Source organism: Bubalus kerabau, chromosome 2 (assembly GCF_029407905.1).
Source record: "Bubalus kerabau isolate K-KA32 ecotype Philippines breed swamp buffalo chromosome 2, PCC_UOA_SB_1v2, whole genome shotgun sequence".
NCBI lineage: Eukaryota > Metazoa > Chordata > Mammalia > Artiodactyla > Bovidae > Bubalus > Bubalus kerabau.
Window position 1 is genome coordinate 140,344,262 of NC_073625.1, and position 18,439 is coordinate 140,362,700.

Below are 18,439 nucleotides of genomic sequence, written 5' to 3' on the forward strand. Positions count from 1 at the left end.
TCATGGCAAATAGATGGGGAAACAGTGGAAACAGTGTCAGACTCTTTTTTTTTGGGGGGGGGGGCTCCAAAATCACTGCAGATGGTGACTGCAGCCATGAAATTAAAAGATGCTTACTCCTTGGAAGGAGGGTTATGACCAACCTAGATAACATATTAAAAAGGAGAGACATTACTTTGTCAACAAAGGTCCGTCTAGTCAAGGCAATGGTTTTTCCAGTAGTCATGTATGGATATGAGAGTTGGACTGTGAAGAAAGCTGAGCACTGAAGAATTGATGCTTTTGAACTGTGGTGTTGGAGAAGACTCTTGAGAGTCCCTTGGACTGCAAGGAGATTCAACCAGTCCATTCTGAAGGAGATCAGTCCTGGGTGTCCTTTGGAAGGAATGATGCTAAAGCTGAAACTCCAGTACTTTGGCCACCTCATGCAAAGAGTTGACTCATCGGAATAGACTCTGATGCTGGGAGGGATTGGGGGCAGGAGGAGAAGGGGACGACAGAGGATGAGATGGCTGGATGGCATCACCGACTCAATGGATATGAGTTTGAGTGAACTCTGGGAATTGATGATGGACAGGTAGGCCTGGCGTGCTGCAATTCATGGGGTCTCAAAGAGTCAGACACGACTCTGTGACTGAACTGAACTGAACTGAAGATCATGAGGGTGGAGTCCTCACAAATGAGATTAGTGCCCTTATAAGAAGGACCCTAGGAGACAGCTGTCTATGAACCAGGAAGTAAGTCCTCACCAAACACTGAATCTGTTGCTGCCGTGATTTGGGGTTCCCCAGCCTCCAGGAAGTATAAGAAAAAAGTTTTGTTTGTTAAGCCACCCAGTCCATGGCATCTTTGTTATAGCAGCCCAAATAGAATAAGACAAGTACTATATAATAAGTGCCTGCTTCCTCATATGCAAATCAATGTTCAGGCATTCCTCTCTCATTCTCTTAAGCCAGTGGTACAGCTAGATGCTGCTGTAAGACGTAGCTCAGGGACAACAAGGTGTGAGAAAGACCATTTCAGGTCCTACATACCCCCTGCTCTGGGCTTCCTGCTCTGATATGTCAAACGTCCCCATGAAACCTAAGAATGGAGACACCACTGAGGTAGTTTGAGGCACCTTCTCTGTCCAATCTCATACCAACCCTCTGCCTTTGATGACTGCCTTCCACCCTACCACCACTGCTGCTTTCCCCCCATCCTCTTCCCAGGGAGAAGAGGTCTCTTTCTCCCTTCTTGCCCATGGGGTGGGTAGGTCACCTGATATGTTCAGATTCAGGCCTTCTCACTTGACACAGAACTTCTCTAGACATCTGGGGGCCAAGGACATGAGGACATGCTACTGGACACCAGACAGACCCCTGAAAGATGGCAAAATTCCTGTGGATCCTTTCCTGTGTATGGTCCTCCTTTCAGGACTTGGAGGTATTATTTTAAAAATGAAATATAGAATAGACAGGGATGCACTGATAGACAGATAGATAGACAGGAAGAAAAAACACCCAAAAAGTAAGCAATACCTGTTTCTCTGACTTGGAGGCAAATCTGCATGACTAAAGTCCCACAGGCAGAAGGATATTAGATCAGATCACATTAACTGCCCCCAGCCCTCAGCCACTTCCCTCACTGATTAAATATGAGTACTTCCTCAAGGGAGTAGTTTGGCTGGGGTGGCAATGCAGGAAGAGAATGAAAGGTGGTTGTAAAGAAAGAAGAATAAGCACTGCCAGAGAGTCAAGTGCAACTAATCTTCACTCTCACTTTCTCCTTTCCATCTGTAGCACAAACCACAAATAATCAAGTACTGTCTTGAAGAAGATGACTATTACCTGGAAAGGAACCTAAGAAAGCATTCATTGTCAGCATTATGGACTGCAGACTTTATTGTAATCAGGTCAAGAAAGTGCCATTACTTGAGCCAATAGAGATCATCTTACTTTATAGAATCATTTTTTCTTGTGATTCTGTGTAATGAGATTTACCTGATATGGACAAGGCTAGGGGGTGTCGGGGACTGTTAAGCATAAAGCCTTTTTTGTTCAAAGAACTAAAGCAATTTCCCCTTTCCAATGTCTTTATGATCTGGATTAGAACTGGCAAAGATAAAACAGCAGAAGACCTAGAAACCTCCCCTCCAAGATGAGACAGTTGGAATCAATACATTTTCCTGAAATATTTTGTCAGCGTGGTATTTAAGAGACTATCCTCAGAACTGTATGCATTTGACTGTTTCTTCATAAAAAAAGGTCAGTGTGCTAATGAAGTTACGTGCTTTCTATTTTCTTTTTGGTGTAAAGATTTTTCTCTTTCCCACTATGGGACTCAAAGACAAGCTTACTGGATGTCCTTAAAGCAAACCTGGTTCTATTGTTTTACAACAAATTCACTAGTGCAAACATGTGTGTGCATATGTTTGTGTGTGTCTGTTTGCATGTTTATGAGTGTGTGTGTGTGTGTATGTGTGTGTGTATGTGAGATAGAGAGTATGTGTTTGAGCACTGGAATATGCATGTAGAATTTTATTCTTCATTTTTATTTTTGGTAGCATCATTTACATTACAAAAACAGTATACTGGCATAAATTTCAAACATACAAACTTGCTGAAAGTTTTCTGCAAAGGGACAATGGCAGGATCAGAGAGAATACCTCTTGCTCCAAATATTATTTAACATTTTGAAATATGATTTACTTTCTGGACAGCAGCCAGGCAATTACCATTGGCAAATATTTCAAGTGGGAGAAATGAAGTGGTTGCTACTAGTCCCATAATTTGGAATTGCTGCTAACAGATTTTACATATCATCAACTTTTCTGCTATTCTTTTTAGAAAAAAACAATAAAATCTTAATATTTCTGCATATCAAGCCTTAGTGTCAGCTTTGCTGATGCTTCAGACTAAACTGTGCAAGTGGCTCCCTCTGGTGCTGCTAATAGTATTAGTTTTGTTTTGTTTCTTTTCATTCACAGCCAAAGACGGAAACCAGATTAGTTGCTGGAAAAGGTAAGGAGAAGCCCTGAGGGCCTCCATCACTTGAAAGGTTTCCTGGGACACAATCCCACTTGGAATACAATTAGATAAAGGTTGACATCTTTTATGATATGGGAAGAGACACAATTTCTTCCTTGGCCTTTTTTCCTTTACTTCATATATACCAAAGAGAACTACAGAAGGTAAAAGAAAAGTCATGTTCACTGAACCCTGGCCAGAGTCCCCCATCCTTGCTGTTGTTGCTGAAAATGCTAATGCCCCAAGAAACTATTTAAGTACTTGTAATGGACCTCCATGCAGCCATGAAGTCTCCAGCCCTGGACTCCACTTTGACTTGTGACCTACATAGTAGTAATTAGAGCAAACATGGGGTCATAAATAGTCTTGCAAGAGGCAACTGAGGGCTCTAGAACAGCCTCTCTGAATGGCAGTGGGGAAGAAGCTGGCAAAATCTCCTTTCATGGCTGTAGTCCACAGTTGTCTCCAATGACTGCTCTTTCAAAATAAGTTCTACCCACAGACAGCCAAGGTTTGAAGTCTAGGCTCCTAGGTCAGTCTCCGCATTGTAAAGCCACGGTGATTAGTCAAAGCCCCTCTGCAATCTGCAGGCTCTCCAATGTTGATCTTGTCCTCCTTTCTTTCCAAGAGGCAGTACATCCTCCTTGATATACTTCTCTAAAGCACAGCATAGCTTCCACCATCAGCCAGAATGTTAATGCATTATCACTCTGTACACTGAGAAACAAGTGACCATATGTAGCCTATGCCAGCGGAGCTGTAACTGTGAAGAACAATGGCTCTGAGTCAACAACAGAATTAAACTACTCCCTCTTGTGAAGCTCTTCTGAATATTTTAAGTGTTGCCTTGAAAGTGTGGGATTATGTGCAAGCATAAACATTAGCTTAATGCAATTTTTTTGGTACAGAATATGCCAGAGTTTAAAAATCAGAATTGAAATGCAGAAAATAACTTTGGGATAAATTTCATTTTTTTCATGTGTGATTAAAACATGATTGAAGAGGCATACTTTATGTATAATTAAAGTTGCTTTGTAATTAAGAGATTTAAGCATGTATAGAAAATGATACAGCTTAGTTTGGAGATTTTACAAAGGCGCCTATTAAACACTCACTCCCTAGCAAGTGTATGACTCAAATGTTTTCACATTCTAATGCTGATAGAGTCCTTGAATTTTTTTGAAGCTGCCAATTTCACCGTTTCTAAATGCTTTTCCGTTCCTTCCATGTGCTTGGAAAATAAAAACAGCTTTATCTTCCTTGCATTAGCCAAAACAATGATGTAGAACACTCTACAGTCTAATTTCAAAGGCTCAGGAGGCACAAAGAAAGATCCCCTTAATGTCTTGAGACAGACTCTGATTTATCTTTCCCTTCTCCACTATGCTGAGCACTGCGTCTGACCTGTTATATAAAAAATGTGTCAGTCAGTCAGTCAGTTCAGTCTCTCAGTCATGTCCGACTCTTTGCGACCCCATGAATCACAGCACACCAGTCCATCACCATCTCCCGGAGTTCACTCAAACTCACGTCCATCAAGTCGGTGATGCCATCCAGCCATCTCATCCTCTGTCGTCCCTTTTTCCTCCTGCCCCCAATCCCTCCCAGCATCAGAGTCTTTTCCAATGAGTCAACTCTTCGCATGAGGTGGCCAAAGTAGTGGAGTTTCAGCTTTAGCATCATTCCTTCCAAAGAACACCCAGGGCTGATCTCCTTCAGAATGGACCGGTTGGATCTCCTTGCAGTCCAAGAGACTCTCAAGAGTCTTCTCCAGCACCACAATTCAAAAGCATCAATTCTTCAGCGCTCAGCTTTCTTCACAGTCCAACTCTCACATCCATACATGACCACTGGAAAAACCATTGCCTTGACTAGACAGACCTTTGTTAGCAAAGTAATGTCTCTGCTTTTGAATATGCTTCTAGGTTGGTCATAATCCTCCTTCCAAGGAGTATGCGTCTTTTAATTTCATGGCTGCAATCACCATCTGCGGTGATTTTGGAGCCCCCCCAAAAAAAGTCTGACACTGTTTCCACTGTTTCCCCATCTATTTCCCATGAAGTGATGGGACCAGATGCCATGATCTTCGTTTTCTGAATGTTGAGCTTTAAGGCAACTTTTTCACTCTCCTCTTTCACTTTCATCAAGAGGCTTTTGAGTTCCTCTTCACTTCCTGCCATAAGGGTGGTGTCATCTGCATATCTGAGGTTATTGATATTTCTCCTGGCAATCTTGATTCCAGGTTGCGCTTCTTCCAGCCCAGCATTTCTCATGATGCATATAAGTTAAATAAGCAGGGTGACAATATATAGCCTTGACATATTCCTTTTCCTATTTGGAAAAAATGTGTACTAAATGGCTACTACTGAGCAAGCAGAGACTGTGTTTTTACATATTTGCGGAATGTTATCATGGTAGTAACACTTCTGGACATATTTTAAGCTATATTACATTATTTCATGTAATTCTACAAAAGCCATATGTAGTTGACAATATCAACCCTTTTGGACAGATCAGTTCAGTTCAGTCGCTGAGCCGTGTCCAACTCTTTGCAACTCCATGGGCTGCAGCACGCCAGGCCTCCCTGTCCATCACCAACTCCAGGAGTTTACTCAAACTCATGTCCATTGAGTCCGTGATGCCATCCAACCATCTCATCCTCTGTCGTTCCATTCGGCTCCTGCCTTCAATCATTTCCAGCATCAGGGTCTTTTCAAATGATTCAGCTCTTCGCATCAGGTGGCCAAAGTACTGGAGTTTCAGCTTCAACATCAGTCCTTCCAATGAATATTCAGGAGTGATTTCCTTTAGGATGGACTGGTTGGATCTCCTTGCAATCCAAGGGACTCTCAAGAGTCTTCTCCAACATCGTAGTCCAAAAGCATCAATTCTTCGGCGCTCAGCTTTCTTTATAGTCCAACTCTCACATGTACTTGGACAGATACATAAACTAAATCAATGAAAGAGTGAAGAATACACAGAATCATGCATTTTGTATTGCTTGGCAATAGGATCACCTCTGAGGCTAAAGCGCTTATGCATGCTCAATCGCTCAGTCGTGTCTGACTCTTTGCGACCCCATTAACTGTAGCCTACCAGGCTCCTCTGTCCATGAGTGAGGCTAAAGAGTGGGACAGAATAAGTTCCTTTTCCTCAATATTGTTCATTTTTCAGTCCCTTTCCCATGCCTCAGCTCCTCAATCCCCCATCCTTTCCAGGGACTGCCTCTTGGCCTCTCTCTAGAGCCCTAAAGGATTCTTCTGGCAAGCACCTGGCATGAACAGAAACTTCATCTCAATGGCAATGGTCCTAATTTAAACTGATCTTCCAGGCCTCACTCTCTTGTTCTTTATGGGTTTGCATGGTACAGACAGGGCCCCAGGAGGAGAGGTGGTTCTGTGAAGCCTCATACTCCTTTAGAGTTTAAGAGAACACCAGTGAGGGAATGACATTCTAAGCTGAATACCAAGGCTATTCCCAGTGTACTTCTGACTGGCAGAGTTGTAATGCACCGATTCATGAGAAATTATGACCTTGTTTATGGAGTTCTATAGAAAACATGCTCATGCTCTTCTGACTGATTCCTTCCTTGTTCCCTGGGTGCTGGTTATTCTACCCACTGATTCCCAAAATGAGCTGCTGTTTTTACAGAGAGTGGATTCAAGGAAAGTCAGGAGGGACATGTTGATTTCATGTGCAATTTAGTAGAAACTAAGGAATATATCTCACTTGAAATTGCACCTCTTAGATCTTAGAAATGGTACAATTTTTTAAGTGGTGATGAGGATGATTGCTGGGTATTAAAAGGCAGATTAGCACCAATTAGACCCTCTCTCTCTTAAATAAATAGGACATTTCAATAAGTGTGCTATAATCAGCAGATCTGAAAGGACTGACTGGAACATTATATTGAAAGGGAGCTTGGGAAAAGAAGGTACGTTTGGAGACACAGAATGTTTCCAGTGCTTCCTGGGGAGAGGGAACTCAGGTCAGAAAACACTATCTAGGCAGGCTATGATAAGAATCTCCTTATAAGAATTTGATGACAAACAATCAAATGATCTCAAGTTGATTTGGTATCAATCACTTACATGCATAAACACACATTCAGAAAGTTGTATTTTCCATTTCAAATAATATAATTTATTTTCTGGCAGAAATGAGTTTCTTCTTATATAAGCAATATGGACTAGTTTTTCCAAAAACCTGTTTATCTCAGGATAAATATATTATTGATATTTCTGATCTGCAGAGGTCCTAAGCCAAACTACTGAACACAGGTCAGAATGAGATGAATTTTCTCAATGAGGACACTTCTTTCTTTTCTACAATAACATTTCTCAATGTTTGGTGTGGGTTTTTTTGCTTTTCCCTTAGAAAAACTCTATAATGACCAGTTGCTTCTGTCACATGTCCTATTCTTAATTTTCATTGTTTTTTTTTAAGCAATGCTTTGCTTCCTCTTACCCATTTATTCATATCCCAATCTCCGTCAAGTAACACTTTCATCACAAAATCTTCCTAAAAATAAAACTCTTTTCTTTGTATCTTCTGGCACTTATTGCCTATATTTCTAAACTAATAACTCTATAATCACAGATATGTCATATATGATGCTGGTATATGTATTACTGTCCTGTATATAAAACTGATGCAAGAAGATATTACACAAAGATTGATTTATGAACGCATGTACCTAAGCAAGTTCTATCATTGTATGTACTGAGCAAGTCATTTATCTCAACCTCAGTTTTGCCACCTGCAATTTAAGAATGATGCCCTAAAACTGACTAAAAAACCAGTATGGCCCAGTCAGTTTCTCAGCTGGAAATACCACTGAATATTTACTGAAAGCTTTAAAAATAAATTACTCTCTTTTACAATATGCATTACAGATCATCTGGGGTGAAAAACTGTGATTTTTCCCTTTTAACCATAAAAAAGTGATTGCAATGCAAATATAATCTCAACATCCTATTTTACAGTCTAAGACTCTACTATTAATAATATTCTCCATCTTAAATACTCGTATCTTGAATATTTTTCTTGTGGACAAATGTATCTACATTAAATTAGGATTAAAACAATTTAATCATTCAATAAAAATTTACTTGCAACAATACTGAATCTCTATCTTATATAATCCATACTTTTTTTAAAAAAAAAGTTTCAAGAATATCTAGTTGAAAAAACTAGGAAAGGGTTTCTTCATACTGTATAAATCAACTCACTTTTATGGCAAAATAGGTGGGTAAAAGGCAATATCGTGTTTTCTTTGTGATGACTACAGCTACAATGAGAGAAAAGAGAGCGGGACACCTTTGTAGAGCTTGTTATTCATCAGAAAGTAAGTACCCAGCTTTCTGACCACTTAAGAGCAGTGGCAATTTTCAAATACAATACAGAGAAGAAACACTGTTGTCTATGGAATTGCACAGTAAGAACTGTCAAGATATGTCCACAAATAGTAGCATCTGACTGATCTAAGCTGAAAATCCTTTTCCTTTTATTCATATCTTTTAAAATCAGTAGTATGTGGCTGAGTAACAATAAAACAAAAAATAAAAAAGAAACTTCATTTTTACCTGCCAATTTCCTCCTGCTTTTTACTGATGACTGTCTTTTTAAGCAGAACATTTGTATATAGTGATAGTTAATTTCTTGTGGAAGTTTTCTTTGTTCTTAATAGAAAATGCATTACCTCCTTGCCTCTTCCCACTTTTACACCCTTTATTTGGCTTTGATTTATTCAGTAATCTTTCCATTTCAGAATGTTTGAGGAGAAGGTTCCTCAATACTAACTCTGTTCTTTTGAACTTTCTGCACAGTTGTTCTAAATAAGATATGCACGTGTAAACCTCCCAAAAAAGCTGTAAAATCTTAAAGCTATATAACACATATTATATATCTTAAGTTTACCACTTTAGAGTAATATATTTCTATTACTATATATTTATATAACACCAGTTTAAATATACATATATATATATAAAATACTGTGAACATTCTTTATTACTGATTATCTTTACACAAAACAGTTCTCAGGGCCAAAAGATACATTTAATTTCAATTTGATAATATATGGTAAACATTGAAACCAAGGCCCAGAGAGAGGAAGTGAATTACAGGAAGTGACACACATAGTTATTAGAAGAGTCTGCTCCATAAACACAGGTCTCTTGATTCCTAGTCTTATGCTTTTTTATCATACCATTATCCATTTGGAAGACTAGCTACATTTTCTACACTGCAAACTGGGAGGGTAAGAAGAGAATAAAAAGGGTTAAGTAAGATTCTAATCATGCTCACTAAGAATTACATGGTAGTCTCTCTTATCCAAAAGCTTAGAAATTAATCAGTTTGCTTAATTATCATTATTCCATTAGGTTGTTTAAAAGTGAGGATGCATATATCATTAAAGTTGTCATATTTCATTGACTCTGACACACTATTTTTTTAACCTTTAACATCTCTAGAATCAGGACGCATTTTATAATTCGGTACAGCCAAGCAGCAGCAGAGGCCATTGACTTTGTATGCAAAAATTGGTTGCATTCCCCTTGCCATGACCAGACTACCGTCACTCCTGACATTTCAGGACAAGTGAAAGAAGAAATATGAGAGCTGGTTATTGTCTGAAAATCTTCCACTGTCACATTCTGGCAAGATCAACATAACACCAGCATCAAACCTTTCAGAAGCTATCAGCTGCTTGGAATGAAATCCTGAAGACCATCATGAAGTACTCTTAAGAAAGGGTGCATCAGTAACATTCACAGAGACTGCTGTCAACAAGAACATGGGTATGGATATGACTCAGTCAAAAAAATTCTTCAAAAGAATGAGAAGCTGAAAAGAACAAAAATTTTTGAATTCTTAAACCGTGTTAATTAATATACTTTTCACACATACACAAAATTAATATATTAGGAAAATCTACATCCATTTAAGTCTAAATTGCTCTTTATTAAAGTATAATATTCTAAGTGGTAGAAAAATACTGTATAACGATTTAATTGGGGTGCTTCTTCTTTCTAGAGCATACGTAAAATAATGATGTGTTCTGTAATCAGTGGTTCCTTTGTTTAAATGAAATATTTGTAAAGTATTAAATGTAACTAAACATTTTATCCCCTAAGAGAAGCTTCAAGAACTTGCAGTACCTTGGGGCCAATACTGTGAACCATAATTATGTCACAGTGGAGTATGGTGAAGTACAAGACACTGCCACGTCCAGTGGAAAGGTGGTCAGATAAATACCTGGAACACCCACTCCTCTTATGATCTTTACTTGATACAAACGTGCCCACTAAAATGTGAACTACTGTATTCAAAACTCAATATCACTGTTTTCACTTTCAAATATGCCTTCTTAAAACAAAAAGTAGAAGCATCTGTTTCTGACCCCAAACACAGATGGAGCTGCTAATTATCATTTTAAGTTTAATTCAAAAATCAGTTTCCCTGGAGGCGAGGAGCCCAGGCCAGAGGTGGTCGCTGTGGGGCAAACTGCTTCAGGCCTGGAGCCTGAAAATAGAGCACTCACGATGCAAAGATATGACTCTGAACACACTTTCTAAAACGCCAGAGGTAACGGAGAGGATTGTCAATGTCCATCACAAAATTTGCTTTGAAACAAAGAGAAATCAGATCCATTCTTTCTTAGTTCACAGCTCTTTTACCGTGTGGCTTTGGTGTTAAAGCTTCATTGACCCTTTATACTGGTCACAAAGCAAAATACTTTAGCAAAATGACTTCAGCTATCCACCCTCCATCTACCCTGCCTTAGTTTTCCACCTGTCTGCAAATTACTACATGTATCTCTGTCAAAATGACTCAGACATCACCAGCATCTTCTTTCCCTGAAACCCTACTACACATATTGATGGGAGTATAATTCAGAGTTTATTGCACACAATATTGTCTAGTTTCTGAACATATATTCATTCAGGAAAAAGACACTTATTGAGTGATGTATGACCATTCACTCTTGTACATGTATTTATACATGTACATATATAGACTTTCTCCTTCCAAAAGTAATTTGAAGCAGCTTATGATAAAAAGGAGATCTGCAAGGAGATCCAACCAGTCCATCCTAAAGGAAATCAGTCCTGAATGTTCATTGGAAGGACTGATACTGAAGCTGAAACTCCAATACTTTGGCCACCTGATGCAAACAACTGACTCTTGAAAACACCCTGATGCTGGGAAAGATTGAAGGCGGGAAGAGAAGGGGACCACACAGGATGAGATGGTTGGATGGCATCACTGACTCAATGGACATGAGTTTGAGTAAACTCCGGGAGCTGATGATGGACAGAGAGGCCTGGTGTGCTGCAGTTCATGGGGTTGCAAAGAGTTGGACACAACTGAGCAACTGAACTGAACTGATGATAAAAAGCCCAAATACAATCAAATCTTGATTGAATCAAAGTTTAAGTTCAAGAATGGATTCAAATAATGAAACAGGATAAAGGGAGACAATTCAGGACCCCTTTTTCAACTGAACACAAAATTGGCTCTGAGATTCCATGGAGTTAGACCAAAAAAAAAAAAAAAGAAAATAAGGCTTTCTGTGTTTTTTGCTTTTTTTTTTTTTTTAAAAGACTCATCATGTTCAACAAGATACTGGCATGTGAGCTAAAAATTAGTTCCCTCTTCTAGACTCTCCAAGTGAACAGGTACCAAAAGCAGGGAGTGATTTCAATTTGGGCATAACCGATATCAAGTCCTTCTGCATGAGAATAACTGGCAAAAAGTTTCAGTCATTTCTCATATTACTTCTAATTTACAATTATAAGATCATATGATAGACACATGACAAATTATAAGATCTTACATGCTACTTACAGATCATGTAAGAAGAACATGCTCTGGTTTAACTATGGTTTCTGTTATGTGATATATAGGTATAAGTTGAAATGTAGGGTTTGGGATTTATACATGGAATGTAGTATTATTTGGTGTTTGTAATTCTTCTATATAAGGCCCATTCCTACATTTTCTGATTCTTCAGAAAATATTAAAAAAACATCTCTAGAACAGCATGAAAGCAAATTATTCTGTATCAGAAGCATGAAGCCTGACATGTATACACTTTGTATCCACAGATCCAAGTACTGCTTAATTCTTGTGTGTGTGTGTGAGGACTTAATTCCAGTGTAGATATTCCATATTATTAATATAAGAACTTCAAGGAGGCCAGGGTGTGATATTTATGGCACACCATATTAGGTGCCCTAGGTTACAACTATTGCTTCCTTCCTGTCAGTTAACATGAGCTCTGGATTTGTTTAAGGGTAACACTGCCATGTCCATGGGAAAAGCAGACCTCTCCTCCAGGCCTTGGGAAAGGACCATGGTTAATCAAAACTAGTCATGCAATGTATCTCTTTGGATGGGTCATAGTTTTAATCAATCAGACATAAAAGGAAGTCTGCTGATAGCTTCTGGGGAAAAAAAATCCTTTCTGATAAAAAGAGAGATTTCCCTGAGAAGACTTCCTCTGTTTTTACTTTGGGTAAGACTGTATGAAGAGGTGATGTTTGGCTCTGTGGTAGCCATATTGTTTGTTTCAAAAATTGTGAGCCAAGAGAATATAGCAAAACTGTCCCAGAGCACTGACAGTTCAAAGGCTGCCAGAGGTAGCCAATCATGGACCAGTATACTCTAGAATTCCAGTACTCTTGCCTGGAAAATCCCATGGATGGAGGAGCCTGGTAGGCTACAGTCCATGGGGTCACTAAGAGTCTGACACGACTGAGCGACTTCACTTTCACTTTTCACTTTCATGCATTGGAGAAGGAAATGACAACCCACTCCAGTCTTCTTGCCTGGAGAGTCCAGGGATAGAGGAGCCTGGTGGGCTGCCATCTATGGGGTCGCACAGCATCAGTCACGACTGAAGCAACTTAGCAGCAGCAGCAGCATACTCTAGAATTCTTGTTCTGAGAGATAAGTCTTTACTGTTTAGACTTTTAATTGGGTATTTTGTTGCCTACATGCAAAAGTTTCATAATAAACATCATATTTTATATTGCTATATTGTACACAGAACTAAGCAAAACCTGGCATTCAACAAATTCATGGAAAAAAATTGTAATCAATCAGATAAGATCATGGGTCATGACAGCAATACTGATACATCTTTGTAAGGTGTAATTCTTCCCTATAAGTGTATCCAATGAAAATAAAAGTTGCTCAGTCATGTCCGACTCTTTGCAACTCTATGGACTGTATAGTTCATGGAGTTCTCCAGGCCAGAATACTGGAGTGGATAGCCATTCCCTTCTCCAGGGAATCTTCCCAACCCAGGGATCGAATCCAGGTCTCCCACATTACAGGTGAATTCTTTACCAACTGAGCCACCAAGGAAGCCCAAGAATACTGGAGTGGGTAGCCTATCCCTTCTCCAGGGGATCTTCCCACCCTAGGAATAGAACTGAGGTCTCCTCTTTGCAGGTGGAGTCTTTAACAGCTGAGCTACCAGGAAAGCCATACTTACTGTATCCAATAGAACTTAAAAAAAAAAAAAAAAAAAACACAAACCTACACTGAGATAAATAACTAAGCAACCTAATTTAAAGTTACCACAGTCCATGTTAATACACATGTACAAGAAAACGTTATTAATCAAATGCCATCACTGGGATGTGCTTTCTTTATACAAGCCTTAGGAAGGAGTATTAAAACAAAAGATCCGTATTTTCTTTCCTTGACAACATTTCTCACATAATTGACGACTATCTAATTTATAATTATGAATATCAAACTTTACTGCTTTATTCAACAGATCAAAGGAGACAAGGTGCTCTCTGACACCCCCGAAAAAACAAAGTTAGGAAGAGTAAGATGCCTCCATTCTGCTCATTATTTTTCCAATTAAACTATCATCCAGAAGAAAAATAAAATCACAGTTTTATCATAGTTATTTTATGAATATTTAGCATGTGAAAAAATGACATCTATCCTCTTCTGTGACTATTTACTTTTTTTCTTTACTTTTTCTCCTTTCTAAATTCTAAAGTATTTAGGTGAACTTTTACATATTCATTTATTCTTTCACAGTGGCAAAAACTTTTAAGTTTCCAGCCCCAAATCTGTTTCCCCTTCTTTTTTCATAGATTCTGACTTTCTCCAAGGTAGTGGTATGCCAAAGGAGAGACACATTTGCCAACCTGTTGGGTACCTGGAAGTAGCCATTTGATACAGTTCTGGTAGGTATGGAAGTCTATGGGGAGAATGTCCACATGACAAGAAAGACAAAATGCTCAAAGAGAAGGCCTGTTTGGTCCTTCCTCTCCCATTTTTCTTTTTTTAATCTCATCAAGAGCCCTCTGCCATTTATTAACCAAAAATCAAACAGATCCTTACCACCACTGCAGTGCAAAGAAAAGGGGGAAGTAGGAAATGAGGAATTTCCTTCCTCCAGACTCCAGTCGTTCTCAAGTTCTCAACTCAGGATGATTTTACCTCTAAGGGACATTTGGCAACTTGTGGAGAAAGTCCTGGTTGTCATAACTGGGTGGGTGAGTGGGTGGGGTGTGCTGCCGGCATCTGGTGAGTAGAGACCAAGGATACTGCTAAACATCCTACTAATACAATGTACCAGACACCTCACACACACACAACAAACACTTATGAGCCCCAAATGACAACAGCGCCAAAGTTGAGAAATCCTGAGCTAGAAAACCCTGTTAGCTTCCCCCACCCACTCCTGCTTTGGGCCTAGAAAGCAGACATGATGCCTGGGGTACAGCAGTGATCTTAGGACCATAGGAAACCACCAACACGAAAGACGAAGCCCGACTCCTTGTTCAAATGTTTAATCAACTCTCTTCTCCTGACTTTTATCATTAGGAGAGATAAATAAATCCTTATTTACTTAATCCATTATTAGCCAGATTTTCTGTTGCCTCATAGCCAAATGTATTTATAAGCAATACATTTATCATTCACTTATGGTCTACTTTACGTTCAGACATGGAGCTAAGCATTCTGAATGAAATGATAAATTAGGTATATTTTTTAACCTCTGGGAACTTACTCTCCAGTGAGGGAGCCAACCATCAGCAAGTGTCAAAGGTGGGCTACTTCTAGTATGGATAACATGTTGTGGGAGCTCAGAGTAAGGATAGCAGGGTGACAGAGAAAAGAGCACTCTAAAGAAACAAATGCTTTCCCATCCTAGAGTTAGGATATATCAGGCAGGGGGGCGTAGGGGAGAGTAGAAAGTAATCCATAACAGAAGATTAGTATAAGGAAAGCACAGAAGCCTAAAATGTCAAGTAGTATTGGGGAAAATGGTAAGGAGGAGTCAAGTGAATGGAATGAAGAGCAAATTGGGGAGGAATTCCAGGTTGAAGGTATTTCAATCTAAAAAGGGAGACTGGGGAGTAAATTGTGAAAAGAATTGAGTGCCCTCAGAATTATGGATATTAGCATCCAAAATATAAAGAGCCACTGGCCATAGCTGATAAAAGATCTGTAAGACCATACCTGTGTTTTAGAAAAATAGGTAACTTAGGTGAACTGGTCTCGGATGATTTCATTTACAAATAATTAAATATAATTGAGGAATCATAACTTTCTATCTACATTCTAATAAGATAGATTCCAAACTTCACTTCAAAATACTTAAATGTGGCAAAAGTGTATTGTTGAACTGTTGCAGTTTCCGATGTTACTGTTAATTCCAATTGTGTTTTGCTTTCAAAAACTATAAATTAATATTTGTTAGATAATTCATAAAATTCCTTTGTATAAAAATTTTAAAAAGGAATTCTAGAAATAAATGATTATTATGCTTTGCTTTAAAGAATGTTAGAAGGGTTTGTTTCAGCACATGGAAACCCAGACAGGTATTTATCAATTATACCCACTAATCAATACTGTCCCTCAGAAAGTTGCCAATAACATTGGGGCATGTGTTTATATCTGTATTCTCTAGCTATAGCTAATTCACTATCCTAAAAAAATTGTAACTAATTAAAGAAATGTGAAGAATGATATAAACCCTGTCACTGGATAACCATGTGGAAATAATAAAAATAGAATAAAATATACGAATTTCAGGGTTGGAAGAGACTTCAGACTCAGGGAAGTCAGCCAACCATGAAAAGAGTCATCAAACATTCAAATACTCTACCTGTAGCAAATGGAGTTCTCAGCCTACCTTCTGTGAATGTATATTCCATCTTCAATTTCAAAACAATTCAGACATTTGTAATTGAAAATATGTTATACCTAAACATAAAGGGAAATTTCGCAAAATGAAGCCCCACTAAGGGAGTAAAAGACTGAGAGAAAATACTTTGGAAGGAGGGAGACTATGGAAAGGAGAGTTGCTTCAGAGGGCTTTTCTGAAACCTACACTGCAGGAAGTCTATTACAGTAGGCTGAAAGACTGACTCCCTCAATTTCTGCTTATGTTAAGAGGATTGGAAAGACTAACTGTAGAATAGCAGGCTTACAGATAACAGTTACTTCTTTTCATCAAACCATGTAATCGGAAGGCCTGAGTAATGATTAACTTCCACTTGCTCTGTGAATCACTCAATCACTCCGCAGAGCAGGTAGACTTATATTCATTCTCTGCCAAGGGCACGGCAAACCTAATGTTTTTGCACTTAACATTTAATATTTTAAGTACGTGCATGGCCCTTGCTTCTGAGCTCATTTCTGAAAGCTGGTGTTCTGTTAGGCTGATTGAAATGCTGAGGCATGTTATATCTTTTACACATGTACATCCACCTTCCCCAAGTGATATTTTTATATCTACGATCCTATTTATAATTAAGCACAATTAATTTTTGAGAAATATATTATGATTGGAATCTTCATGGACGGCATGATTATTTATTTAAGCAAAAATAGTCTACTGTAGTTTCAGTATGAAAAGAAGGAAAAAGTATATGAAGTATCTATAAAATGGCAGAGTAACAGACACGGGGTTAGTTATCCGAATTCATGTCTCCTAAGTCCTATATGTATCACTATGGTCCTGGAAATGAAAAAAGAAATAGTATAATACCTTTGTGGAGAGCAACTACTCATGATTCAGAATGATCACAAATGAATCAAATATTAGACACAGAATTTTCCTCATCTTTATAACACCCTAACAACCTCTTCTGGAATAAATCATTCCCACTAGAAAATCTCAACCTAAATAATTGCAGGTGGCTTTTCATTTCTACTCACAAAGCATTGGGCTTGCCGGTCAGGAGCCGAAGGAGAAGGTTGGAAATGTTTGGACTCCCTCTCTGTTCTGCCAGGGTACTCGACTGCCCCACAATGCATAATCTATTAGCTGCTCATCGCAGGGGATCTACGGAGTGACATCTTGACTGGAACCACGCAGAACTGAAAACCACTTCGCAGGAAATGTGGGGAAGAGCAACTTTCCTAGCCCTGTCAAACTACGAGGCTGCACCGGCCCCAAAACGAGCCGGAGGGCCTGAGAGGGAGAGCCCGAGGCTGGAGGCAGCTCCTCCGCGCTCCGCCCCGGCCTCAAGCGAGGGTTTTCTCGCGGAGGAGGCATTGTTCCTCCATCTGCTCAGCCTCCGCGTTTCGCCAGGAAACCCTCCCCGCTCTCTGGTAATCTTTTCCCTAAAGCTTCGGTACCTCTCTGCCGATTTTTCGGCTCCCGGTCTCTGGTCCCTGGACACCGCTCTAGGGTGAAAGGCTGCAGCGACTGGGGCGCCGCTCTAAGGCGTCGGAGGCGACTGCACTCGTCCGCCGGAGCTCGGGCGACGTGCGCGCCTCGCTCTCGCTTCCTGCCTTCTCTCAGGGCTCTCCGGCTCGGACGGGCCCCCCCGGCCTCTTAGCCCGACTCCGGCTCGCCTTCCCCGCGGTCTGTACTCACAACCGCGCCTCGCGCTCCGCGTCGCCGCCGAGTCGTCGGCGCGCCAACACGACGCCCCCCAGCCCGCAGACCCGGACTCGGGCTTGGAAGGGTCAGGGCGCCGCGGGAGGTGGGGAGGAGGGGCGCGGCGAGCCGGGGCAGGTGGGGAGCGCGGGGGGCGGCGCGGGGCGGGGGAAGAGGGAGCCCAGGAAAAGAGGAGATGCTTTTGCTTTGAAAACGCCAGTAAGGAGAGGACGGAGCGGGCAGGAGCGGAGAAGAGCCGAGAACACCCACCAGGAGGTGTGGGCAAAAGGGGCAATTTACAAAGTGCCGGGGCGCGAGCTGTGCACGGAGGAGGAAGGAGGCTGGAAGGAGGAAAGGGAAAATAAGGGCAAGTTCCCACCTCTCCCCAGAAGGTCGAGTCTGAAAACGCTTCCACTGAACAGAGTTAAACAGGGACTGATCGTGTTGTGAAGGGTGGATTTAAAAAGGAATTAAGTGTCGTGTAGTTTTACCTATACTAGACTCCGCTCCATTTGCTCAACTCTGGTAAATGACCCTCCAAGTAAATGAACTGACAGAA

The 18,439-nt window shown here is 40.1% G+C and overlaps 1 long non-coding RNA gene across 3 annotated transcripts in view; it reads right to left on the reverse strand.

Moving 5' to 3' along the window:
* The window catches only part of LOC129644922 (uncharacterized), a 96,570-nt gene extending 78,707 nt beyond the window's left edge, over positions 1 to 17,863 (reverse strand). The window contains exons 1-4 of one of the 3 annotated variants that reach the window (XR_008711060.1): positions 17,637 to 17,863; positions 17,214 to 17,340; positions 14,385 to 14,567; positions 5,449 to 5,958 (exon numbers count right to left, since the gene is read on the reverse strand). This is a non-coding gene — a long non-coding RNA (uncharacterized LOC129644922). Of the gene's footprint in view, positions 1 to 5,448; positions 5,959 to 14,384; positions 14,568 to 17,213 lie in introns of those variants that run through there. The other 2 variants (XR_008711058.1, XR_008711059.1) reach the window with 2 other exon arrangements.
* Positions 17,864 to 18,439: the final 576 nt, after the last annotated feature.